General features: G+C 41.1%; 1 non-coding gene and 3 pseudogenes across 1 annotated transcript; all 4 read left to right on the forward strand.

The window, feature by feature from the left end:
* The first annotated feature begins 5,752 nt into the window (after nucleotides 1–5,752).
* Nucleotides 5,753–7,557, forward strand: LOC149517822 (18S ribosomal RNA; annotated as a pseudogene).
* Nucleotides 7,558–7,851: 294 nt separating this feature from the next.
* On the forward strand, nucleotides 7,852–8,005 carry LOC149517823 (5.8S ribosomal RNA). The gene has a single exon (XR_016344339.1). It is a non-coding gene; the product is annotated as a 5.8S ribosomal RNA (ribosomal RNA).
* Nucleotides 8,006–8,237: 232 nt separating this feature from the next.
* Nucleotides 8,238–10,872, forward strand: LOC149517824 (25S ribosomal RNA; annotated as a pseudogene).
* Nucleotides 10,873–23,663: 12,791 nt separating this feature from the next.
* Nucleotides 23,664–24,750, forward strand: LOC149517825 (18S ribosomal RNA; annotated as a pseudogene).
* Nucleotides 24,751–27,560: the final 2,810 nt, after the last annotated feature.

The following is a 27,560-nucleotide window of genomic DNA, read 5'->3' on the forward strand; positions in this document are numbered from 1 at the left end:
AAAGGCCTTGGTAGAGGCCATGAGGGAGGAAATGGGGTAGCTTAAGAGAATCCTCTTCGTATGTGAGGCAATCGTAGGGGGAGGTATACTTGTAATAGCTCTTAGGACTAGGCTGGAGGTTTTTAAGCCTAAGGAGTTCGAGGGGACATGGTCTGCAAAGGATATAGATAACTTCTTATAGGGATAAAACAGTATTTCCATGCAATGGGCATTGAAGGGGATGATACTAATGTAAACACCACCTCTATGTATCTTGTAAACATCACACTTCTGTGGTGGCATCGTAGGTCCAAAGAGACCAGGCATAGGGGTGCTACCATTGGAAAGTGGGAGGAGTTCCAAAGGGAGTTTAGGTAATAGTTTTACCCATAATACGTCATATAGGTTGCACTCACCAATCTATGATGGCTCACCTAATGTGGAGAGGTATGTGACTATGTTGTGGAGTTCTTAAAACTTATGCTTCAAATTCCCAACCTTGGAGAGGATGGGGTGCTTTACAAATTTATGGATAGGCTCAAGCCATGAGCTAAGCAAGAGCTAATAAGGATGGGTGCCTAAAACATCATCCGAGCCGTGACTACTATTAAATCCTTTATGGAATTCAACAAAAGGGACAAGTTTAAGTCTTCCAACCCCAAAGGCAAAGGCAAAGGTAAGGGAGACATGAATAAGTGTAGCAATGGTAAGACACCAATGCATAAATGGAAGTCCTTCAAGAAGGGAGACAAGAAGAAGAACAAATGGGCAATGATAAGGGATGGACACATGACCAGTTTTTTGTGTGATGTTCAACACTAAGCCAAGGATTACCCTAATAAAGCCAAGCTTATGGCCATCATCAAGGGGTAAAAGAAGCAACCCAAGTAGGAAAGACTTGGTTCGATCATGCTAAGTTCTATATTAGCAAAGAAGGGGCATAAGAGAAATAGGCTCATGTTCATCAAAATCTTAATTGCAGAGAAGCACTTGAAAGCCCTGGTGGACATAGGTATATCTGATCTCTTCATGTTCAAAGGAATGGCTGAGAGACTAGGGCTTAAGGTCAAGAAAAAGGTGGGATGGATTAAGACCATTAACTCCAAAAAAGTTTTGATCATTGGCATGGCATAAGGAGTCAAGTTACAACTTAAAGTGTGGAAAAGCAAGGAATCCATTAACGTAATCTATCTTAATGACTATGACTTTGTCATTGGCTTAGATTTTCCTGATAGGATCAATGAACTCCTTGTTCCTTTCACCAACTACATTTGTATCATAGACCATCGATGCCATTGTATTGTCCCAGCGAAATGAGAGCAAAAGACCGTAACCAAAGCAGTATCTACCATCTAGCTTATGAAGGGCATGTAAAAAGAAGAGCCTAGCTTCTTGGTGGCCCTAAAGGATGATAACCTTTACGAATTGCATGACAACACCCACTTGGAGGTGTTGGAGTCCTTCAAGGATGTCATGCTTGTAGAATTGCCTAAGAGACTACCACCCAAAAAGTAGGTAGACCATAAGATTTAATTGGTGCTCGATGGCAAGCCACCAGCGTGAGCCCCATATAAGATGTCACCCCCAAAGCTAAAAGAGCTAAGGAGATATCTCAAGAAGCTTATAGATTTAGGGATTCATCAGGCCCCCTAAAGTTATATAGGGTGCATCGATCCTATTTCATGAAATTATGATGGGGCCTTATGGATGTGCATTGACTATCAAGCACTAAACAAGCTTATGATGAAGAACAAGTATCCTATTCCCCTCATTGTTGACTTGTCCAACCAGTTGGGAGGAACATGGTGGTTTACCAAGCTAGATCTAAAATTCTAAAGGTGATGAACCAAAGACACCATGTGTGACTCACTATAAGGCATAGAGTTCCTAGTAATGCCTTTCGGTATGATAAACACCCCCATAACCTTTTGAATGTTGATGAACAAGGTACTAAAACCCTTTTTTGATCAATTTGTTATAGTGTACCTTGATGATATTGTTATCCATAACTAATCACTTGAAGAACATATGGATCACTTACAACAAGTGTTCCAAGTACTAAGAGAGAATGAACGATACATAAAAAAGGAGAAATGTTCATTCACCTAGCATGAGGTCTTATTCTTAGGCCATATTGTGGGAAATGATCAAATCTAGATGAATGGTGACAAGGTCGGTGCAATCCAAGAGTGGAAACTACCAACCAAAGTCATAGAGTTGCAATCATTCCTTGGTTTAGCAAATTGCTATTGATGATTCATAAAGGGGTACTCAACCATTATGGCACCCTTGATCGACATTCTCAAGAAGGGAAGAGTTTGGGAATAGAGTCCTAAGAGTCAAGAGGTCTTAAATCGCCTGAAGCAAGCTATCATTGAGGAGCCAGTCCTAGCTCTCCTTGACTATACCAAGCTATATTAGGTAGCACTAATGCATCCAACTTTGCTTTTAATAGTGTGTTGATGCAAGACTGGTATCCAATTACCTTCGAGAGTAGAAAACTTAATGAGATCGAGCATTAATTTATAGTCCAAGAGAAAGAGATGACTGTTATGGTGCATTTCTTGCGTATGTGAAGGCCTTACTTATTGGGAAGTAAGTTGTGGTGATGACCAACAACATGGCTACCAGTTACTTCCAAAGTCAAAAGAAGCTTACTCATAAACAAGCTTGCTAGTAAGACTTCCTAGCTAAGTTTAATTTTACCATGGAGTACCAGCTAAGAAAGGCCAATGTCATGGCAGATACACTCAGCCACAAGGCTAAACTAGCAATGATTAGTAGGCCAAAAGGTTCCCTACTTGCGCATATCAAAAAAAGGTTGGTCTAAGATCCCACAACCAAAACCTTAATTGAATATATGAAATAAGGGAATACTAGATGGTTCTAGCTTAAGGGTGATCTACTCTACACCAAAGGAAACCAACTTTGTCCCACAATTTAGCAAGCTATAAAAGGAAATCATGAAGGAGTTTCACAACTCAGATGGGTAGGCCATCTAGGTGTGCACCACACTTTAGTCCTTATTGAGGACCTATATTATTGGCCTAGGATAAGGGATGATATGATGGCCTATGTTAGAACTTGTCTTGTGTGCTAATAAGACAAGATAGAGCAAAAGTCCCTAGTAGACCTCCTAAAACCACTGATAGTTCCCAAACACCTATAGGAGAGTGTCTCCATGGACTTTGTTACTGAACTACCCAAAGTCAATGGGTATGGCAACATCTTCATAGTGGTGGACCAGTTCTCCAAGTATGAAACCTTTGTTTCAACAACTAAGGAATGCCTAATAAAGGAAGCAACCTAATTGTTCCTTAAAACCATAGTCAAGTACTGAGGTGTTCCTTAATCCATCATCAATGATTGAGATGGTTGATTTATTAACAAGTTTTAGAGTGAACTGTTTAGGCTCCAGGGGTCTAACTTGAGGTTCTCTACCATTATGCACCCTTAAACAGATGGTAGACTAAGAGGGTGAATGGCTTCTTAAAGAGGTACCTTCAACATTATATTAGTGCCTCCTAATGAAATTGGCCTAAATTGTTGGACATAGCTCAATTCTCATACAATCTTTAGCAAAGTGAGGCTATGAATCAAAGACCCTTTGAGATTGTGATAGGGCAGTAGCCATGTGCACCCAGTTCTATTGCTTTGGGGTACATAAGATTGAATCTAGCAGCTTGTAAATTTGCCAAAGCATGGCAAGAAAAAGTTGATCTAGCCTAGGTGTGTCTACACAAGGCCATAAAGTAGTCAAAAAAGTGGGCTGATTAAAAGTGGAGGAACACGCAATATCAAGTAGGTGACATGGTACTAGTCAAGCTACACTTGATGCTACGATATCCAGGGATGCACAAGAGGCTTACTCATAGGTATGAAGGTTCTTTCAAAGTTTTTAAGCTAGTAGGCAAGGCTGCATACAAGCTTGAGCTACTTTTATAGTTAAGGTACATATGGTCTTCCATGTAAGTATGCTTAAACCCAACCATAAAAACTCAAATGATCCTTTTTAAGGCCAATCAAAGAAAGCACTAGTGGGCATTAAGGCCTTTTATGATCGAGAGGTCGAACGCATCTTAGTCAATCACATAGTACAATAGTTGCAAAAAATGCCTAGGCATGAGTACTTGGTACAATAGAAAAGTTAGCTAGATACTAAGATAAGCTAAAAGCCAATTAAAACATTATGGTAGTTTTAGGATTAGGTCGACAGGTTCTACAAAAAAGACACAATGAGGGCATCAATGAAACAGATGGAGGAAAATGTCACACCTCTTATGTGCACCATTGAGGCCAAGACCCAAGCACCAATGCATAGAGGCCAGACCCTCACTAAAGCACCAGGTTATAAGAATGAGTCCTTGCTAGAGTTACCTAATAATAAGCTTGAAAACTATTAAGGAGAAGCTTATAGAAAGCCCATAAAAGAGGTGCAAGCACTGTAGGTGTGAAGGCTCTAGATAACCTTAGACACAAGATAGGTGCATGGACATAGAACCTTCTAGAAGAGCCAAATATGAAAATGGGTATGGTTATTGTCGCACTAGGCAAAAAAGCTTCTAGAAGGCCCAAAGTGCAAGCACTTTATGAGAGAGCCAAGAAACTTTTGGACTCAGTGTGCCACAAAGTGTTTGGAACCAACTTTTTTTAAAAAAAATTCCCTTCTTAGAACCCTCTAGAATGTATATTAAAGCTACTCTTTGATAACCACTTAGGCCATTAGGGCTCAATTATAAATAGGGGTGCCTCATCCCCTATAGGACCAACTTATGATCTAATGAGCTTGTGAACCCACAAAGCTATTTAAGCACATTTGTACATAAGCCATATTGTTCCAGTAATAGAAAAGATCTTGTATTCTTTTACCAATGCCTCTTTGGTGTGCTATAGTGTTTGATTGTTTTTAGGGTCTAACTAGTCCTTAGTGAGTGGCACACTCAACCCAGTTAAAGGCTAACTTAGGCATACATCAATGGTAGTTTCCCACCTAGGGCTACACAATTGCAGGGCTTAAGATTGAAGCCCATGACACACGCAATCGATGCTACCAAAGAACCCCCCAAGAACAAGTCCCTTAATCAAGAATGTCCCCCTAGGGTGGTGATAATAAAGTTTGTGTATGTAGTCCTAGCCAAACCAGGCATTGGTGATGTCATGTTGTTGTTGCCTATTGGATGGTAGAGGTAGTCTCATGGCCCTTACTTGTGTTTTTCTCATGCTAAATGGTTATGGCATGGCCTCGTACATTATTTCCTCTATTCAGTCATCGAGTAATCAATTGGGTGAGTTGTAGACTGGTGTGCATGGATGCTACCACTTGTACACTATGGGCATATGAGTCGTGTTATGGTTGTGCATGTTGGTAAGCTCTATGATCGGTGCATCAAATTGTTGACCCATCATCCCTTTTAATCTCCCTCGTGTGGTTACATACCTTAGGGGCATAATCAGGATCCTGAGCTTAATTGATGGAAATCGGATGTCTTGCCATCCCTCGTCTATCTTGTGTCCTTAGGGACAATCTATCAGATCCCAATCATGCTTTGTGTCCCAAGTGTACCACCCAAACCTTTGTGGCCACTTTAGTACACTGGTGTTCGATCATGCTATCAAACACAAAACATTTTATGGGTGTGGGCTTTTGACCTTTGTTCATCCAATGCTATGATTTTATGTGCTCAACATGCATGACACTTGTGCTCCATGTTGGCTCTCTTCATCGCTCAGTCGATGCGTTGAGGCTTGCAGTGCCAACATCCCAAAAGAATGCTACCTAGTTAATCTTACTAGTAGTCATATGCTTGTCTCAAAGGTTTAGCCATGCACATTTAAGTACAAACTAATTTAGACTATGAAGCTATAAATGGCTCGTTAAATCAATTATAGTGTGTTTGATGGTATTTACTACTCAGATAATCGTAGTAACTCTAAAGCTAATTTGTGCAACAAGCCTTAAATTTTGGAAAAGATGCATTTATTGGATAAAAGGTCAATGCAGGCTTTGCCCATTACTCTAATGATTCATGATAACTCAATGAATCACATGACCTTTGTGTCGGTGACACATCATTCAAATTTCTACCTTATCAACTTTCAATGGATGGATAGTGGTCTACTACAGTGGTGACAAATAAAGGAGAATTAGGGTTCGATTCTAGAGAGAAAGCATGAGAAATGGCTACTGCATTTGTGGAAGACAGCAAGTGTGCTAATTACTCAATCTTGATAAGGGGAGGTAGTGACAATAAATAGCAATACTGGGCTTTATGAGTCTAGTAATTGGAATGGGTACAATCTAAATCCCTTAATAAGGATCTATTGAAAGGCAAGTCTACTGCTTGTAGGTGTTGTAATTCTAGCTCTAATCGCGTATATTTAAGTTGTTGTAGTTAAAAAGCTCATGGTTGGAGGTATGGTTGGGTTATTTGATTCACCTCATGGTAAGCATGTGTCTACTCATCCCTATTATCAATAATGTGCTCCTAACCTTAACTGGCTGAGTTGTAACTCCGATGTTGTTACTTTGAAGAAATTAGAGTTCTCAAAATATGCCTATGCTTGTATACATTAGGATTGGATAACAATATAGGATTTCGATCCTATTGTGTTGGCCTTTGGCATTGGAGTAATGATTAATAGGGATAATCGAAGGCATTTGTATTTCATAGTCAAAGGCGAAATTCTTAGATTTATGAAAGATGACCAATTGTGAAAGCATTTGCCAATGATGTTTTCATTAATCAAGAACAAAAGTTAGGGGCTTGAAGACAACCAGATACTATCTTAGTCTTAACCATAAAGAATACTAACCAGGGATTGATGGATGTTACTTTTAGGACTTTGCCAGCACTTTATGAGAAATTGAAGTCTTTGGGTTCTAAGGGGAGTGTGGTCACAAGGTTGAAACTTAAAGGAATTTATAGAAAGGCACACTAGTAGTGGAACCTAGGCTTAATTTGACTCAATACAAAGAAACTTCTAGGTCTAGACATAGTAAAGATTGATAGATTGGGAGCGCTCTTTCTTGATTTTATAGGTGGTGGTGCATGGCCATTCTTAGTTGGTGGAGCAATTTGTTTGGTTAATTTCGTTATCAAATGAGACCTCAGTCTACTAACCAACTACATTGAGGTGATCCTTTGTGGCTAGCTTCTTAGAGGGACTATGGCCACTTAGGCTAAAAAAGTTTAAGGCAATAATAGGTTTGTGATGCCTTCAGATGTTTTGGGCGACATGCCCCACACTGATGTATTCAAGAAATCTATAGCCTTTGTTGATAGGCTTGGGTCATCTTTGAAATTTCATCATGATGGGGATAGATCATTGCAATTGTTGGTCTCCAATGAGGAATTCTTAGTAAGCGTAAGTCATCAACTCATGTTGACTATGTCCCTACCCTTTATACACACCACCCGCTGCTTCTACTAATTGAATGGTCTAGTGAAGTGTTTAGATCATAGTGATGTGGATGGTTAACTACCCACGATGTCATAAAAAGTCCACTAGACCCTATCATTTAGAAGAAAGAGAAGTTATAACAAGGTTTACATAGGTGAACCTGTGGAAGGATCATTGTTGAAACTTGCTTAATGAATGACCTACGAACCTATTAACAAAACATCGAGGGTGTGGGCAAGGCTACCTCTGTGCCCAAACCCCTTCTGGCCCCGAGCATCCATGATGGTTGATTTGTTCCACTTCCCAAGTGATTGAAATGATTAGTATAATTTCCTACAACCAAATAACAAACCCTCGACACAAATTGCACCATGGAACTAAAATGAAAAAAAGCACATGTGCCATCACCATCCCATTTGCTTTACGTACGCGTGTAGTACCTTGACTCTTTTTTTTGTGAAAGACCAAAATGACTTTTGATAATGGATATCTCAGCTCTCGTATTAATGAAGAATGTAGCAAAATTCAATATTTGGTGTGAATTGCAGAATCCTATGAACCATTGAGCTTTAAATGCAAGTTGTGCCCTCAGCCATTAGTTGAGGGTACACCTACCTAGGTGTCATGCATTGTTGCCCCCTCTAACCCCCTACCTATTGGGTTCCAAGTGAAGGGGTGGAAGATGGCTTCCTGTGATCTCATTAGTCATGGTTGGCCTAAAAGTGAGTCCTTGACAATGATAATGCCATTACCATTGGTGGTAAATCTCTCAGCATGTCTTGTCTCTAGTGACATGCACTTGTTGTCCATCTGGACCCTATCAAAACCAATGCATCACTCAGTTGATGTTTGCATTGTAACCTTAGGTCAAGCAGGATTACCCATCGTGTTTAAGCATATCAATAAGTAGATAAAAAGAAACTTACTAGGATTTCCCTAGTAATGGTGAGTGAATCAGGAAGAACCTACCCTAAGAATTGTGTACCCATGGTGTCCAAATTGTAGTATGAAAAAACATCCTTAGTGGTGGACTGAGGCTAAGTACCCTTAAAAGGGGTGCCAAAAAGGGTGAGAGCCCCATTGTGCTTCGACCCTATCACACCATGAGGCACTATTTATGAGTCAGGTAGTTTAGGAATGTAGTCTCAATTAGGCAATAAATTTTGTCCAAGGTTGAGTACAGGTGAAGATTGATAGTGAACAAATACTAAAAAGGAAGGATGAAAATGACTGTGAAAAAAAAGTGAAAGAGTGCTTGAAAATATAGGGAAAGAAGTAGATAGAGGCTAGCAATGCACCCCAGTTGGATGTAGATAGGTGAAAGTTGGTCCACCAATTGGCTCAGGGTATAGACCGATGCAGGTAACAATGATAGCCCAAGCTCGGGCTTTCGATATGCCCATGTAGATGTCATCACTGTAATCAAACAATGTAGCACATGCCATATCAATGTGCCTTAGGACATGTGTGCTCCTAATATCAGCCTACAATTTCCCTATCTGGTCCATCTTGAAACATGGACCAAGGAGTCTGAATGTGTGCTAGTCAACGGGCTAGAAAACCCATAAAGCATAAGGTAGCTAATTTGTAAGATCCCTTATGAGTGTACTACCAACTAACCTTGATCTTCTGAAAAGGGTTCAAGTGTAAGCATGCCTATCGAGACCCAAGAGATAGTGAACTATACCTAAGCAAGGCAAAGCCAGAGAAAACTTTGGTGCAAGCCTACAGTGATACTGACATGCAAATCTTTCATCTAATTAAGTATAGGGTCAAAAGACTAATCGAACCATCTAGTAACTAGTTCCCTCCAAAGTTTCCCTGAGGATAGTTGGAGCCCATAGCAAGTTCTATTGGGTAAGGCCAATGATTAAAGGCATCAGAGGCATAACATCCTTGACATATTCTCAAACTTTAAATAGGTAAGATGGCATGGTTGCTTCATTGAGCCATGCCAAAAAATCGAGAGCTCTGAGTGGGCCATTTTTGGTAAGTCAAGCTATCGATGTGGGATGAATCAAAAGCCAGGTTACAGTGCCCAACTATGTATGAACCTAGAACCCATAAAGGATGTTGGTTGATTAAGACAACAGGATGGTGGTCATGGAAGTTAAAATTCACTAAGGAGTTTGTAATAACTCACCTACCAAATCAAGTAGCCTCGAAAGTGGATGGCACTTAATTTAATGATCTATACCCAATTATCAGGGCAAGGCCAGGCCCCAATGAGTTAAAAGGTGCAACAATTACTGCAAAACTTAGGGTACAAGTTCTAGCAGAGCAGCCATTAGTGCAAATCTTAGTGGTAGTAGCAAATATTCAAATAAGAATGAAAAGGAGAAAAGTTCCATGTAAATGCACTTGCACATGGGTTAGTTGATCCTAAGAGATGAGGAAAGCCTATCTTATAGCGTGTCCAATGTGAGCTTCAAAAGGGAATTAGGTTAAAATTCTTAAATCAGGATGCAACGACTGATGGCAATGTCAGGGAGTCTAAAGACATAGGTAGAGGCCTTGAGAAGGTTTATATTTTCTCGTTAATGGCTTGCCCACCTTGGAAATAGCTCAGCCAAAGGCCAGAAGAGTGCCACATGTTGCATAATGTCTGGTTCACCCTCAATAGCCCTTGAAATTTGGAAGACCATGTGCTATCAGTCCCAATCATACTAATAATTACATCAGGTCTCTAATAAGAATAGCCTCTAGTCAATGGAACAATATAGGCAAATGAAGTCAGCAAATTGTATCTGTAACCTTAGGAAAAGGATTGGCTCAAGGGTTAGGCATAAGGGTCCCAGTCCTAAACCCATCAGTTACCATTGTACTACTCGAGTTATTCCCACAGTGAGAGTGGGTTATCGCGTGTTAGCCAGGGGATGAACTAGGAATAGCTCCCTTGAGGGCCTTTCCTAAGTAATGAATAGTTGACTCAAAATTGATAAAGAGAAGGGAAATCCAACTGTTTAATTAAACCAAAGCATTGTGATTGTCCCTACGATGCTCAAGCAATGTGATTTCTACCCAGTGTTCTGAATGTCAAAATGAAGAAATTCAACTAGGCACGAGTAAATGGCAAGAGTAACTATGGCTCTCTTAAGGTAGCCAAATGCCTCATCATCTAATTAGTAATGTGCTTGAATAGATTAATGAGATTCCCACTATCCCTATCTACTATCCCACTTGTGGCAACCAAGCGTTCATAGCAACATTGCTTTTTGATCCTTTGATGTCAGGTCTTCCTATCATTATGAAGTAGAATTCACCAAGTGTTGCCAATAGGGAACATAAGCTAGGTTTAGACCATTGTGAGATAGGTTAGTTTAACCCTTTTGATGGCAGCATCATAATAGCAATTCAACCTAGTATAAATGGAATCATTGATTCACATAATTGGTCATTGTGTCATGGGCTTCGAACTTAAGCCTGAATCTGTATGGTCTTAGGGCTTGGAATTAACTCCGTATGCCTAAGTTTAACCTATGCAGCTAGTGTACAGGCAAACAAGAAGAAGAAAGGGTGGAATACACAAGTTAGTGAACACAATAGAGAATGCTGGAATATGCAGTATATTACTAAAGATAGATTGTGTCTAAAGATGTGATAATGTACAACTGAGGGTGGGGTGACCCTCTATTTATAGTTGAGGCTCCTAGTTTTACTTATGGCTAACTCCTAAAATTAAAGGATTTACAAGTTTTTGAAAAATCAGGGATTACACATTATTACACAGATTACATAAGGCTCCTCCTGATTTTCAGGGTCAATTAGATCCTCCTACTGAATGCTACCAATCTTAGATGCCTCTAGAAGATTCTAGATTGGCTAGGCTCCTTCGGTCCACCTAGGTACAGTGTGGGCATGTTACAGGGCTAGTCCTAGATGTGTGAGTAGGCCTGTATGTTGTGCGGGCAATTGGGACTTATCTCTCATGCTTATTGTGCCAACCCCTATAACTATCCTCGATGCTTGAACCTTGGTCCCTGTTGCTCGGGCCTAAGCGCTTGGTGCACCCATCCAGGGCATCATATTCTCCCTCACCTAATTGCACAATGCCCTTGTTGCATCCTCTATGTGGAACTACATAATCTGGCTGTGGAACTACCATAAGTCTTCTATTGGCTTCCAACTCACCTCACTGTCTCGAAGTCCTTTCTAGTGCACCAAGTACTCCTATCTTTGCTGGTAGTTCTTTTGTCACACCTCTCGATCAGCAATGATGCTATGGACCTCTGTTTTCTATAAGGCCTTGACTCCCAATGGTGCACACTTCAACTCTTCCCGTACTAGATCTCTCTCATCCTCATGGAATAGCATAAGCATGCTAACATGGAACACTAGGTGTACCCTTAGCTTGCGTGGCATATCTAGCTTGTAGGCAACCTTGCCTACCCTCTTAAGAACTCTAAAAGGTCCCTCGTACCTTTGGACTAAGCCTTTGTGTAGCACTTTTTGGTGCACAATGGGGTGCAACTTCATTGAAACCAAGTCCCCTACTTGGAACTATATGTCCCTCATATTCTGGTCTACCCACTTCTTTGACCTCTTTATGACTTTGTGTAGATAGACTCTGGCCAAGTTGGCTTACTCCTACCAAGCCTTGGCAAACTTGTACGTTGCTAGATTAGGCCCTGTATAACCTGTAGTGATCAAACTAGGGGTTAACAGTTGCTAACCTATCATAATCTTAAAAAGACTCTGGTTCGTTACTTCACTCCTCTGCAAGTTGTATGAAAACTGGGTGACATCTAACTACTTTGGCCAGTCCCTTTACGTGGCACTCACATAGTACCTCAAACAGCCCATTCACTCACTCAGTCTACTTGTCATTCTATAGATGCATGCTGGTGGAAAAGTTCAAGTCTAACCATAATAGCTTGAACAACTCAGTCTAGAGCCACCCTATGAAACACCCATCCTAATCACTAACAACGGTCTTCGATACTCCCTAGTACTTCACCATATTCTTCAGGAAGAAACGGGGTTGCCTATTTGGCTAAGCACTCTTTGGTTACTAGAATGAAAATCCTATACTTGGAAAACCTATCCACCACTACCATGATGTTCCCAAACCCCTCTATTTTTGGTAAATTGACTATGAAATCTAGGATGATGTTCTCCCGTGGTCACCTGGTATCGGTAATGGCTCTAAGAAACCACCAGTTTCTTGAGCTCTACCTTGTCTAATTGAGACATAAGACAAGTCTTCACATAGGCCTCCACATCCTACCTCATGTGTAGCCAGTAATACCATTCCTTTAAAAAGCCTAAGGTGCGACTCACTCCCAGGTGACCAGCCCACCTCGAATCATGGCACTCTTGCAAAACTTCCCTACAAAACTTTCCATGCTATGGCATAAATAACCAATTATCCTTGGTGTACAACAAATCAACTTGCAACCAAAACTGCCTAGTCTTACCTTGCTTGGCATACTCGATGAGAGCCTTGGCTATAGGATCATGCGTGAGCCTTTCCTTGATGCGTGGCACCAAAAACCTTTTTGGTTGGCTAATGGCAGCAAGGTTTGCATTCCTACTCAGGGCATCAGCCACTGTGTTTGCCTACCCAGGCTTATACTCTAACCTGTAATCAAATTTTGCTAGAAAATCCTACCAATGGGCCTACTTGAGGGATAACTTTTTCTGTGTCTAGAAGTAGCTGGTTGCCACATTATCCATTCTGACCATGAACCTCAACCCTAATAGGTAATGCTGCAAAGAGTGCAAGTAGTAGAAGTTACAATTACTTTAACTCTCCTTCATAGCATTCTCCCAAGCTCCTAGGGAGCCAATGGAGTGCATGGCAAAAGTGTTTGGCATAGAGTAAAAAAATGTGCTAGGATTAAGCTCCCGGCCTATGACACTGTACAGGTAAGCAAATGTGCATATTGGAGCCTAACTAAGAGAGGCTTGTGTGTTGAGCCATTATACAGACTAGTGCTTGATAGTGTGTACTATATTGGTGTGTTGTATTAATAGACTAGTGTGCTGGCTTGCAAGAACTAAAATTGGATTGCTTGAATGCCTACTAGAGTTGATGTAATCCTTCAATTTTTGCATTCATGAACTAATAGTTTGTGTGCTTTGGGCTATGGCATAGCTAGGGAAAACCAAATAAGGGGCCTAAGTGAGGTGTTTGAGGAACACCCATCTACAAACAGGTAGGGGAAGGCTTCAGCAAGATATGTGCTAACAAGCACTTGGTTAGTGAAATGTGTGAAGGCCATGTTTTAGATAATAGATCAGTTCAAGACATTAAGGGATCCTTAAATAAGGCAATGGAAAAGCTCATACAGGGTAATGAAGCATTAGAGTCCACAGTGACAACCTTATAAGAGGAATTGGCTAGGCTCAAGGTTCACCATGCTGCATTGTGAGCTATTGTGGTTGCTATTACGGGTTGAGACTGAGAGTAGAGGTGCCTAAGCATTTCATTAATGGACCAAAGTCATGGGTAAAGGCAAAGCTGCAATGAAAAGAGGTTTAGGAGTCAAGTTAGGCCAAAATTACTATGTAATCATTGAGTCAAGTTGAGTACACCAAGTCTCCAAAGCCAAAATGAAAAAGCCAAAGTGGGGGAGACACCGATGTTTGTTCCTCAAATGAGGAAAGGGCTACAGGGAAACCTAGATTTTGTAAAATCAATAGAGCCACCAATAGGGGCAAAAGGCCTTGAGTTACTATTTTTATGCCAGTCAACATCAAGTCAAGGAGTGATCGAATCTTTTGGGCCTCAAGCAAGCAAAGGGGCTATCTAAAAACCAGAGTGGAAGTGGTAAATAGCACCAGAATGAGACCAAAAAAGAGTGGCCAGGTGCTGGTCAAGACCACCAAGGGGTTAGGACCTCTTGAGGAGTTGATAAGGGAAAACCAATAGTAGTGGAGTGCCACAACATAAGTCCCATAGTACAGCCAAATTCCTCATAAGAGAGTGTGCCATAAGCAACTCAAAGGAAGCATAGGAAGCATCAGTAGCATAGATGGAAAGGTCCATTGTAGTAGAGTACTGAGGAATATAGGATTGTAGCAAAATGCTGAGGAACATAGGATCGAGAATAGTAAAAGCCAACAAAGTACATGTTTAGGAATAGGACCAAAATGTTGGAAAATTGGCTTATAGGGTAGGAGTCAATACCAGTGTGCATGGTGGGTGCATCATTGCCTAGCAATGAAGGCATTGCTAGAATGAGTGAGGAAGAATGTCATGGCCCGCAAGCTAGTCCAAGTCCAAGGGTTATCTCCAAGTCAAGTGACGATTGTAGTTCTGGCAAGACAAAGTCTGATAGCCAAGGGAACCACGCCTTGAGGTGCATTCGAGGTCTAGGTCATGGGGAACTACCCCAAAATAATGGGGTAAGTAGTGATCGAGACTCTAAAGGCTCAAGAAAGGTGTTTAGCTTTAGCAGGATTGAATCAGGCCCAAGCGTGGGTGCTAGTCAGTGATGCACGAGCACTTAGATAGACCTAGCAAGTAGCACTAATGATCAAGGTATAGGTGCATGGTCAGGCCCATACACTTAAACAAAGACTTGGGAAGATCAGATTTAAGGGCTTCAAGAAGGCTTATCGCTCAAGTTGATTTTAGCAAGTCAAATATTATGCTGTAGCACCAAATCCCCTAGAATCGAAGATTATAACTTAGCTCCTAAAATCAAAAGATTATAATCTCTAGAGTTTAAGAATATATCTCACACACTAAATGTAAGGCGGACTTGGCTATATATAGAGTCCCCCACCCTCATTGTACACACACTAGAACCATTGAGTAACAACATTCTTACCTCACCTTAAACCTTTTTGTTATTTTTTTGTTAGCCTTTTTTCCAGCATTTATTGTGCCTTTTTGTTTTTTATCGTATTGGGCAACCAAGCCCATAGTCTAGAGTGTCCGTGCACTGTTTCTTATGTTACGCTAATCTAGGATGCAAAAGAGTTCATTCCCATGTCTTAGAGCCACACTAGTTTAGAGCTTGAGTCTCGGCCCATGACAAGTGGGGTTCTTTCTGAGGTGAGTGATAATTTCAGTTCTATAGGATAGAGTCTAAAAGCCAAGACAATTATGCCCTGAGGTGCACTAGAAGTCTAGGTCATGCGAAACTAGCCCAAAACAATAGGAAGGCAGTGATCAAGACTTTAGAGGCTTAGGGACGATGTTCAAGTTCGATAAGATTGAGCCAAGCCCAATGGCAAGCACTAGTGAACAATGTGCGGGCTCTTAGTTGGATCTAGGCGAGTAGTCTGATGATCAAGATGTAGGTGCATGGTTAGACCCAAGTGTGGGCATGCCTGAACACAATCTTAGGAGGATTAGACTTGGAGGCTTATAAAAGGCCTGGTGCTTAGCATGATTTTAGCAAGTCAAGGAATGTGCAGCAACACCAAATCACCTAAAATCAAGGATTGTATCTTAGCTCCTAGAATTAAGGGATTGTAATCTTTAGAGTTTAGGAATGTATCTTAGGCACTAAATGTAAGGAGGACTCAGCTATAAATAGAGAGCCTCCACCCCTATTGTACACATAATAGAACCATTGAGTAATAACATCTTTACTCTTAACTTAAACGTTTCTATTCTTTTTTTGTCAGCTTTTCTTCTGACACTTGATATGCCCTTTTGCTTTACAACATGCTAGGTAACCAAGCTTGTAGTCTAGAGTGTCTATGTACCATTTCTTGCATTAGGTTGATCTAGGACATGAAGGAGTCCATTTTTATATCTTGGACCTACTCGAGCTTGGAGCTTGAGTCTTGGCCTATGACATGTGCACATGCATCGACCACTAGTGAGACTTGTTGGCCCTTTGTCTCGACACATGTCTCGACCACCATCGACACATGCTGGCCCTTTTTAGGCAATTCCCTTGAACACTGTCAGCACATGCTAGGTTGTGCACCACATGCCAGTGTCCTAGGCTTGAGTGACACATCATGTGCACCACGACTAGGTAATAAATGGGTTCAGGCATATGTTCATACTTTTGCCATGCCAATGGCTTTTTAATGGCTTGTAAATTCATATAATAGTCCGCTAACCTTCATGTGAAGTTTCATGGCAAGATGACTTGTTTTCTATTTGTCACAATCTTTAAAACTTTTCGCTATTTAGGATTTTTTGAAATTTTTTTAGGAGTTTTGGCCCCAAATTTGGTATACATGATCCTTGTATTTTTGTTGGAATCTATAAAAAAATTCAATTAAAAAATCAAACTGTAGAAGATTTTATGGTCATTTGAAAAAAACATCCCCATTTTAAACACTTAAATGGTTACTGGCTGAGAACCTATAAAAGCTTTTATGCTCTTTAAGGGGGTGTGAGTTGTCAAGGTTCATTAAGGTATAGGGAGCCAACATAAGGGACAAAGACTAGCACCCATCTCATATCATGTGTAAACACCCTCTGACACCCCACCCCAAATCATCGAAACCCCTAATGCCATCAACTAGATTCTATAGTGATGCTCCAACAATGGTTCCCTAGGCAAAAAAAAAGTGGCACCAACACATGCCTGAGCTCAGCATGTGCACCATAGCCTAGAATCAAACTTCAGTTAAGGCCTCGACCATCAATGGCACATGTTGGCACATGGTGCAAGCACATGCCTTAACCATCATCAAGGCCACCTACCTTAACCACCATTGGCACATGCTAGCCTTTGGTATAGGCACTTGCCTCAACCACCATTAGCACATGCTAGCCCTTGGTGTAGGCACATGCCTCGATCAGCATTAGCTGAAGATGGCCCTTGGTATGGGTAGTTGCCTTAAACACCATTGGCACTTGCTGGCCCTTACAGCAGGCACTTACCTTGGACATCTTTGGCACATGCTAGGCCTTGGGGCAAGTACATACCTTGACCACCACTGGCACTTACGGACCCTTGGTACAGGATATGCCTATTTGAAGAAAGTGTCCCCATTTTAGACACTTTAATGTCTATTGCTAGCATATCTGTAAAATCTCACATGCTCTCTAAAGGGTGGTTGTCTTGGGCCTCTTCTCCCCTCATGGAGGGAGTAGGTGTGTGTGATGGGCCTATCATTGCGTACATGCATGGCAATGTCCCTAGAGCAAATTCCAACCATGAATGCCTTTTAGCTATGTTATCTGGTGGCTAGTTGCTTTAGTAACCCATAGATGCCCATGGCTTCGTTAGATTGGTATACATGTGAAAAAAAGGCTCAGCTATGCCAAGCTTAATCCCATGCCTACAACTGATGTTGGCCTAGACACCAGACCAAGTCCCTAAATTAAGTAACGGCACATTGGGGTAGGCAAGCAAAATGTATGACCATGGGCTAGGTCTAACCAAGTCTTTTGGGTATTTGGTAGTTCCATGGTCCTTTCTTGTTGGCCACAAAAATGCCTTGGCCTGGCCAAGCTTGTGCATATGTCACACCCCACATGAGCACCATTGAGGCTAAGGCTCGAGTGCCAGCACATGGAGGCTAGACCTTCACTCAAGCAGTAGATCACATGAATGAGTCCCTACAAGAGTTACTTGATGTTGAACCTAAGGACCATTCGAGAAAAGCTTCTTAAAAGCCCTAGAAAGGTGGTGCGGGCACTGTAGCTGCGAAGGCTCTAGATAAGCCTAGTTACAAGCCAAGTGCATAGGCATAGAACCTTCTAAAAGGGTGAGATACAAAAATGGGTATGGTTACTGTAGCACTAGGTAGGGATGCTTTCAAAAGGCCAGAGGTGTAGGCACTTTACGAGAGAGCCTGGAACCTTCTAGACTTGGTGCACCACAAAGTGTCTAGAACTAACTTTTTTGTAGAGATTCACTAACCTTGTATGTGTTAAGGGCCTTGGAACCCTTTAGAATGTATATAAGAGCCATACACTTGGCTCACTGGTGACCACTTTAGCTGTGGAGGCTTAAATATAAATAGGGGTGCCCCCTCTCCCGTAAGCAACTTATAAGCTAGTGAATTTGTGAACCCACAAAGCTACTCAAGCACATTTGTACATAAGCCACATTGTTCCAGTAATAAAAAGGATCTTGTATTCTTTTACCATTGCCTTTTTAGTGTGCTATAGTGTTTAATTATCTCTAGGGTCTAATAAGTCATTGGTGAGTGGCACACTCACTCAACTCGATTAAAAGATGACTTAGGCATATGTGAATGGCAGTTTCCTACCTAAGGCTGCACGACTGCAACGCTTAAGATTGAAGTCTATGATAGTTGGCATCAAGGCACAGTTTTGTGCGACCCTAATCTAAGACATGTGTACTTCTAAAAGAGCCCCTAGCACATTGAAAGGTAAGAGACTCATGAGACACACACTATTGGAATGGGTAGAAAGACACCAATAAGGGCATGATCTCAACCTTAGGTGCTCAATTGGCCAAAGTGGAATTAGCCATGGCTAAAATACAAGACAAGTATGAAGACCAAATGGAGGAATTGGTCTTGGCTGGAAAAGAGATCATGGATAAGTTAAGGCAAACTCTTTATGAAGAAATTAAAAGCCTTACCTATAAGAACTCTACCCTAACGGCCTTAGTAGAGGCCATGAGAGAGGAGATGAAGCAACTCAAGAGGAAGCTTTCTACATACAAGGCAACCATAGGGGGAGGCATACTCACAATAACTAGGTAGAGGTTTCCAAGTTAAAGGAGTTAAGGGGGACATGATCTACAAAAGGCATAGACAACTTCTTATGGGACATGGAGTAGTATTTTCAAGCATTGGGCATCGAGAAGGATGGTGTTAAGGTAAGTATTGCCTCTATGTATCTTACAGACATTGCACTTCTATGGTGGCATTACAGGTCCACAGAGGTTAGGCATAGGGGTGATGCCATTGGAACATTAGAAGAGTTCCAAAAGGAGTTTAGGTAGCAGCTTTACCCAAGATACGCTATAGATGAGGCATATACCTAGCTACGATACTTCACCCAACATTAAAAGGTGCAAGATTATGTTTTGGAGTTCTAAGAACTTATGCTCCAAATTCCCAACCTTGCGGAGGATTAGCCCTTTTTGCATTTATGGATGGGCTCAAGCCATGGGCAAAGCAAGAGCTAAAGAGGATGGGTCTCCAGGACCTCACTCGAGCCATGACCATCGTTCAATCCTTAGTGGAATTCAAGAAAAGGTACAATTTTGAGTCTTTCAAGCCCAAAGGCAAGGGCAAAGGTAGGGGAGACAAAGACAAAAGTAGTAATGGTAAGACACTAATGCACAAATAGAAGTCCTCCAAAAAGGGACATAAGAAGAAGGACAAACAATCAGTGACCAAAGATGGACCTATGACCTATTTTCTATGTGACAATCAACATTGAGCCAGGGATTATCCTAATAGAGCCAAACTCATGGCCATCATCAAGAGGTATGAAGAGCAACCCAAGAATGAGGGACTAAAGCTTAGTTTGATCATGCTAAGTTCTATATTAGCAGAGAAGGGCATAAGAAAAAGGGGCTCATGTTCGATAAAATCTCAATTATAGGTAAGTGCTTGAATGCCTTGGTGGACACAAGTACATTTAATCTTTTCATGTTCAAAGGAGTGGCTAAGAGATTGGGGCTCAAGGTCAAGAAAGGGGTGGGATGGATTAAGATCATGAACTCTAAAAAGGTTTCGATCATGGGCATGGCACAAGGAGTCGAGCTATAACTTGAAGCATGGAAAAGTAAGGAATCCATTAAGGTAATCCCTCTCAATGACTATGACTTTGTTATCGATTTAGATTTCCTCTAAAGGATCAATAAACTCCTTGTTCCATTCACCAATTGCATTTGCATCTTAGATGATTTGCATCTTAGACCATTAGTGCCAGTGCAGTGTTTCAATGAAACAAGAGCAAGGGACCAAAACCAAGGCACTATTCATAATCTAGCTCGCTAAGGGCATGCAAAAGGAGGAGCCACCTTTTTGGTGGCCTCAAAGGAGGATGAACTTTAAGAACTAAAAGACAACACCCCTTTAGAGGTGTTGGAGTCCTTCAAGGTTGTCATGCCTATAGAATTATCCAAGAGACTACCTCTCAAAAGGGAGGTAGACCACAAGATTGAATTGGTGCCTGATGCCAAGCCACTAGCCTGAGCCTCATATAAGATGTCACCCCTAGAGTTGGAGGAGCCAAGGAGATAGCTCAAGGAGCTTCTAGATGCACGGTTCATTAAGCCTTCTAAAGCTCTATATGGTGCACTAGTCTTGTTTTAATGGAACCACAATGGGTCTTTACAGATGTGCATCAACTATTAGGTGCTAAACAAGCTTATAGTGAAGAACAAGTATCCTATTCCCCTTATTATCGACTTGTTCAACCAGCTAGGAGGAATACGATGTTTCATCAAGCTGGATCTAAGATTAGGATACTATTAAGTGAGGATAGTTGAAGGTGATGAACCAAATATAGCATGTATGACTAGTTATGGGGTGTACTAGTTCCTAGTAATGCCTTTAGATTTGACGAACGCACCATGATATTATATGCACTGATGAACAACATACTACAATTGTTCCTTAACCAATTTGTTGTCATGTACCATGATGATAATGTTATCTATAGTCAATCATTTAAGAAACATGTGGATCACTTACGGTAAGTGTTTCAAGTACTAAGCAAAAAGGAACTATACGTAAAAAAAGAGAAATATTCATTTGCCCAGTAAGAGGTCTCATTCCTAGGCCATGTTATAGGGAATGGCCAGATCTAGATGAATAGTAATAAGGTCTATGCAATCCAAAAAGTGGGAACCGCCAACCAAGGTCACAGAGTTAAGGTTATTCCTACATCTCGCAAACTACTATTAATGCTTCATAAAGGGATACTCATCCATTTTTTGCAGAATATACTTTGACCACCATTGGCACATACTGGCCCTAGTGTGGGTAGTTGTATTTAAAACTATTGGCATATGCTAGGCTATGCACCATGTATGGGTATCCTAGGCCTAGGCCACACACCATACTCAACACAACATGGCAATAGGTGGGCTTAGGCATATCTTCATATTTTTACCAAGCCAATGCCATTTTTATGGCTTTAAATTCAAATAAGTGCTCACCAGTGCTCACATTTAGGCTTTGCTCAATTTTACTGAACATGAACACCATGCCCTTACCACTATTTTGGCTAGTTCCCCGTGACCTGGGCCTCTAGTAGGCCTCAAGACCTTTTCCCCTAGCTATCAAACCCTATCTTGCTAGAACTAGAACTGCTTCTTGACTCGAAGAGAACCCTTGGGTCTGGAATAGTTTATGGACTATGACATATGCACATGCCTTGACCACCATTAGGATGCATTGGCCCTTGGTCTCGACACATGCTTTATCCACCATCGACATACGCTTGCCCTTTGTGTGGGCAGTTTACTCAAACCATTGGCATATGCTAGGCCACGTTTCATGCATAAGTATCATGGGCTCAAACCTTACACCATTTGCACCATGAGTGGGCAATAGATGGGTTCTTGCACATTATAGTTGTGCTATCCCAATGCCATTTTTATGGCTTGTAAATTTATATAAGGTCATGGAAGCTAAGGTCGTGGGCTAGGTCTAGCCAAGTCTTTTGAGTATTTGGATGTTTTGTAATCCCTTCTCATAGACCACAAAAATACCTTGGCCTGGCTAAGCCCCTGTATATGTCATATGTTGGGAGCTTAAGCCTAGCTACCATGTAGCCTTAGGTGGGAAACTACCATCCATAGGCCTAAATCAGCTTTTTTCTTGACTCTTTGCCAATCACTTTTGCCATGCCTTACATTAGCTCCCTAAGAGCTTAGGAGAAAGCTAGGAAGGAGGGTTAAAGCAATTGTAACTTTTATTTACATGATACTATATGCAATTGCTTAATGCCTAAGTCTATGATATGGTTCTTCTTATTTATGTAGCTTCTAACTTGTTGAAAAATGAGAGGAATGGCCTTTATTTATATTTGAGCCTTTCTAACACATATGACCCTTATTGATCCAAATGTGTGGCTCTTATAGGCCTTCTAGACCCTTTCATGGTCCCTAAACACTTCCTAGGTCAACTAAGGGCTTTGAAAAATCTAGCTTGTTCTATGCTCCCTACTAAGCCTCAGGTCTAGAAGTGTCCAAGTACTCTCACTTAATGCCCGCACCTAGTAGGTTCTAAAACCTTCCCCATCTAGTCACTGCTCCACATGCAGCTAGGTCCTTTCAAAGCCTTTCTTATTTAGGTTGCCTACTATTTTTCCTGCCTGATCCTTTTTGAAACCTTTAGTACCCATGTACATGGCTAGCCTTTAGGCTTATCTAGACTTTTTTGTGCTCGTGCACCTAGCTTGTCTCTAGGCTAATCTAGAGCTTTATCTACTTGCTTGCCTGTGCCACTCTTTTGAGGCATTCTAGATCCTTCCAACGAGCAGTCCTCATTCTTGGCACTAGGTTACTCACCTTGCTGTGCTCTTGCACCTTAGCCTAAGCCCTGATCTACACACTTAGGCCTCGTATATGCCTTTAGGACCTTATTCTTTATCCTTCCAAATCCTTTGCCCATACCAACTCAAACAAGCCATATCTCTTAACCCACTTGGCTTATGACTTGCACATGAACCATGACATATGCAGTCGATGCAACCCAAGAACCTAAGAATAAGTTAGGCAATGTCTTCTTAGGCTGCTGATAATAAAGTTTATATGTCCGATCCTAACCAGACCAAGCATCGATGGTGTCGTGTCATTGTTGTTTATTGGATGGTAGATATAGTCTCATAGCCTTTGCTTATGTTTTTCTTATGCGAAGCTGTTATGGCGTAGCCTCATATGTCATTTCCTCCACTCGCTTGTTGTGTAATTGAATGGGTGGGTTATAGACTGATGTGTGTGGATCCTACCACTTGTACACAATGGGTATATGAGTGGTGCTAAGGTTGTACATGTTGGCAAACTCCATGATCACTGCATTGAACTATTGACCCATCATCCTCTTCAATCTCCCTCTATGAGGTCATAGTACCCTAAGGGTGTAATCAAGATCCTGTGCTGCATACCTAAATTGATGAAAACTAGATGTCTTGCTATCTTTTATTGGTCTTATGTTTTTTGGGGCTATAGGTCGAACCTCAATCAAGGCCCATGTCCCAAGTATGCCACCCAAACCTCTGTGGCCACATTGGTGCATTGGTGTTTGATAGTGCTTCTAGATGCAGAACATTTTGTAAACACGGGCTCTCAACCCTTGTTCATCCAACGCAATACATTTTATGTGCTCGACATGCATGATGCTTCTGCTCTGTGTTAGCTCTCTCTGTCATTTAGTCGGTGCATTAAGGCTCATGTAGTGCCAACATCTCGAAGGAATGCTACCTAGTTGATCTTGCCAATAGTCATATGCTTGTCTAAAAGATTAAGCCATGCATGTGTCAGTTCAAACTAATTCAGACTATGAAACTGCGAATGGCTCAACAAATTAGTTATAGTTCGTTTGATGGTATCTATTACTCAGGTAACCATAGTAATTCTAGAGCTAATACGTGCAACAACTCTTGACTTCTGGAAGGGATGCATTTATTAGATAATAGGTCGATGCAGGCTTTGCCTATTGCTCTAATGATTCATGATAACTTGACAGATCACATTGCCTTTGTATTGGTGATGCATCATTCAAATTTTTGCCCTATCAACTTTCGATGGTAGGATGGTGGCTTACTATGGTGGCAACAAGTAACAAAGAATTAGGGTTTGATTCCAAGGAGGAATCTTGAGAAATGGTAGCAAGTGTGCAAATCACCAAATCCTGACTTGATGAGGTAGTAACAATAAATAATAATACTAAGCTCTATGAGTCTGGTAATTGGAATGAGTACAGTCTAAAACCCTTAATAAGGATCCATTAGAGTTCAAGTCTAGTGCTAGTAGTTGCAATAATTCCAGCTCTAATAGTGTATGTTTATGTTGCTGCAATTAAAAAACTTGTAGTTGAAACTAAGGTTGGGTTATCCGGTCTACCTCATGGTGAACGTTGGTCTACTCATCCCTACTGCCAGTGATGTACTCCTAGCCTTAACTAGTCGAGTCATTCCTCTAAAGTTGTTACTTTGAATAAATTAAAGTGCTCAAAGTAAGCCTAAGATTGTATACATTAGCATGGGATAACATCATAGGATTTTAGTCCTATTGTGTTAGCCTTTGGGATTGGAATAATGATTAACAGGGATAGTCAAGGGCATTCATATTTCATAGTCAGAGGTGAAATTCTTGGATTTATGAAAGATGAACAATTACAAAAGCATTTGCCAAGGATGTTTTCATTAATCAAGAATGAAAGTTAGGGGCTCAAAGACAATCAGATATCATCCTAGTCTCAACCATAAACAATGTTGACCAAGGATCGACAGTGTTACTTTTAGGAATCCATCAACACATTATGAGAAATCAAAGTCTTTGGGTTTTGAGGGGAGTATGGTTGTAAGGCTGAAACTTAAAGGGATTGACATAAGGGCACCACCAAGAGTAGAGCCTGTGGCTTAATTCAACTCAACATAGGGAAACTTACCAGGTCCAAACATAGTAAGGATTGATAGAATGAGAGCTCTTTCTTGATTCTATAGGTGGTGGTGCATGGCTATTCTTGATTGGTAAAGCAATTGGTCTAGTTAATTTCATTAACGAATGAGACTTTAGCCTACTAACTAGCTACGAGGAGGTCATCCTTGATGGCTAGCTTCTTAGAGGGACTACGGTCGCTTAGGCTAAGGAAGTTTGAGGTAATAACAAGTTTATGATGCCTTAGATATTCTAGGCTGCACATGCGCTACACTAATGTATTAATGAGTTTATATGTCACTGTCTATAGAAAAGACCAAGCCAAGGGTTCTCATTGAGACAAGGAGCAGTTTTAAAGCTATTGAGACCAAGTCAATATGTAAGGTAGACCAAGCATAAAGGTGAAGATAAGTCCCAGGAGTAGGACCATGACCCAGAATGGATGCGTAGGCATTGAAATGAGCTCAGGAAGCTTAAGCTAGTGGATTTGGTTTAGTAGCTTTTAGACAGACCCAGGTGCAGGTGCAGGTGTATGCCCAAGCATTGGTAGAACCAAACCAAGCACAAGCCTAGAAAAAGGCCCCACATAGGCACTGCTAAAGAAGGAGTCCAAGATAATTCAAACTCTTTTTTAATAGAGTCCATGTAAAATTAGAACTCTTCAATGTAATCCTATTGTAATGTCCTATATATATTAGACTCTTTGTAAGCTTAGGATAGGAACTATGTCAGCCTTAGCTAATAAGAGGTGCCCCCAACCTTATTATACACTTCACAACTTGAGTAATACAAGTTTACTCTTGCCTATCTCTATCATTCACTTTAGCTTTCTATTAAACAGTTTATATATAGCCTTATCTAGCAGCATATTGGGGCAACTAGCCTTGAAGTTTTGAGAGCCCATTCATCTATCCAATTAAAGGCTTACCTAGGATACTAGATGAGTCAATTCTTGGGTCCTAAAGCCATACAAGTCAAAGCTTAAGTCTCAACCCATGATAAGTGGTATTAGAACAGGTTCAAAATTGGTTCAAAGTTAGCAAAAGCTAGTCTATAGTGATCAACACTATGTGCCACGGTACTAAAGTTAACCTTGGAAGGAAGTTTCGAACATGTTGGTGTAGGCATTCAATTTTATGGTGTGGGCATCGTAGGTCATTTTTGTGCTTGTGTGGTAGTGATATGCCCCATAGTGCACAAGATACAGGTGTACAAGAATGTAGACTAGGTGTTCAATTGATTACTATTGTGGTACTATAAAAGTGCTAGGCATGGTGTGTAGGTGTATAGACTGGTGCTTGACTGAGAATGCAGGGCTTGTTAAGTCAATGTGTAAATTGGTGCTTGACAATGTGTGTGTGTTGGTGTGTTGTGCCAATAGATAGGTGTACTGGTTCATTGAGACCAAGACTAGATCATCAGAATGTGCAAAAGGTTGAGGTAATCTCTTTGGTTTTGTAAATTATTTAAGGTTGTGGCATCACTATGGAAAACTAAACCAAAGGCTAGGGTAAGGGCCTTAATAAGTGCCCACCTATAGACAAAGTAAAGAAGGCTAGATTGAAAGACATGGTGAAGTACCTAGATACCAAATTGTAAAAGTTTGAGGTGACTATTGTTGAATTAAGGTATAGGTTCAAAGATAGGGAAGGTTCCTTGAATGAGGTATTAGAGGTGGTCATGCAATGGAATGAGGCATTGGAGGCCATGGTGTCAACCTTGCAAGAAAAGCTAGCAAGGCTTAGGGTTGATCATACTACATTTCAAACTGCCATAGTTGTTGGTGTGGGCTTAGAACCTAAAGTGGTGGTGGCTAAGCAGTTTTTAGATGCTTAAAAGCTAAGAGTCAAGACCATGCTACAACAAGGAGGTATGTAGGAGTCAAGTTAGGCCAGTGTTGTTGTGGAATCAAAGTCTTAGGTTTATTGCACCAAGTCTCCAAAGCCCAAGGGAAACAACCAAGTGGGGGAGACACCAGTGTTTGTTCCTTATGTGAGGAAAGGGCTATGAGAAATCCCAGATTTTGCATGGCAACTACTGCTACTAGTAGGGATAAAGAGAATAAGCCCTTGAGTTACGTTTTATGTAATAATCAGCATAGGGTGAAAGAGTGCTCGAAATGTACAAGGCCTTCAACCATCAACTACATAGAGAAGTTGTTTGTAGGCAAGAGTAGTAGTGGTGATGAGCACTAAGAAGAGCCCAAGGTGATGCGGCTCAGAGCTTTTTGATTTTTTTGAAAAGGTAGAACCTCTATAGGATATGACAGTGAAGTGGTAATGGAGTGCCATAGCATTAGTCCCAAGGTGCAGCCAGATCCCTCCAAAAAAAAGTTTGTAATAGGCAAGTCAAAGAAAGTAGATGAGACACTAGACGTGCAGGCGAAAAGGACTAGTGCAGCATAGGGTTGATGATACTCAAAAGAACAACCAGTAGAGTACTTATTTGGGTATGGGACAGACACATGGGAAATCTAGTTCAAGGAGACAAGACAAAGTTGATTTGCATAAAGGCATGCAGTTTAGATGCAATATCCCTCTAGTAATAAAGGTGTTGCTAAAATGAGTGTGGAAGAATGTCACAGTCCATAGGAAGGACCAAGCCCAGAGGTTCTCACTGAGAAAGGGAACAGTTCTCACTAAGATAAGGAGTGGTTTTAAAGTAATCAGGACTAAGTTAAAATGCAAGGGAAACTAGGCCCAGAGGCATAATAGAGGT

This window comes from Durio zibethinus, chromosome 8 (assembly GCF_047325235.1).
Source record: "Durio zibethinus cultivar Kanyao isolate XHJ-2024 chromosome 8, ASM4732523v1, whole genome shotgun sequence".
Taxonomy (NCBI): Eukaryota; Viridiplantae; Streptophyta; class Magnoliopsida; order Malvales; family Malvaceae; genus Durio; species Durio zibethinus.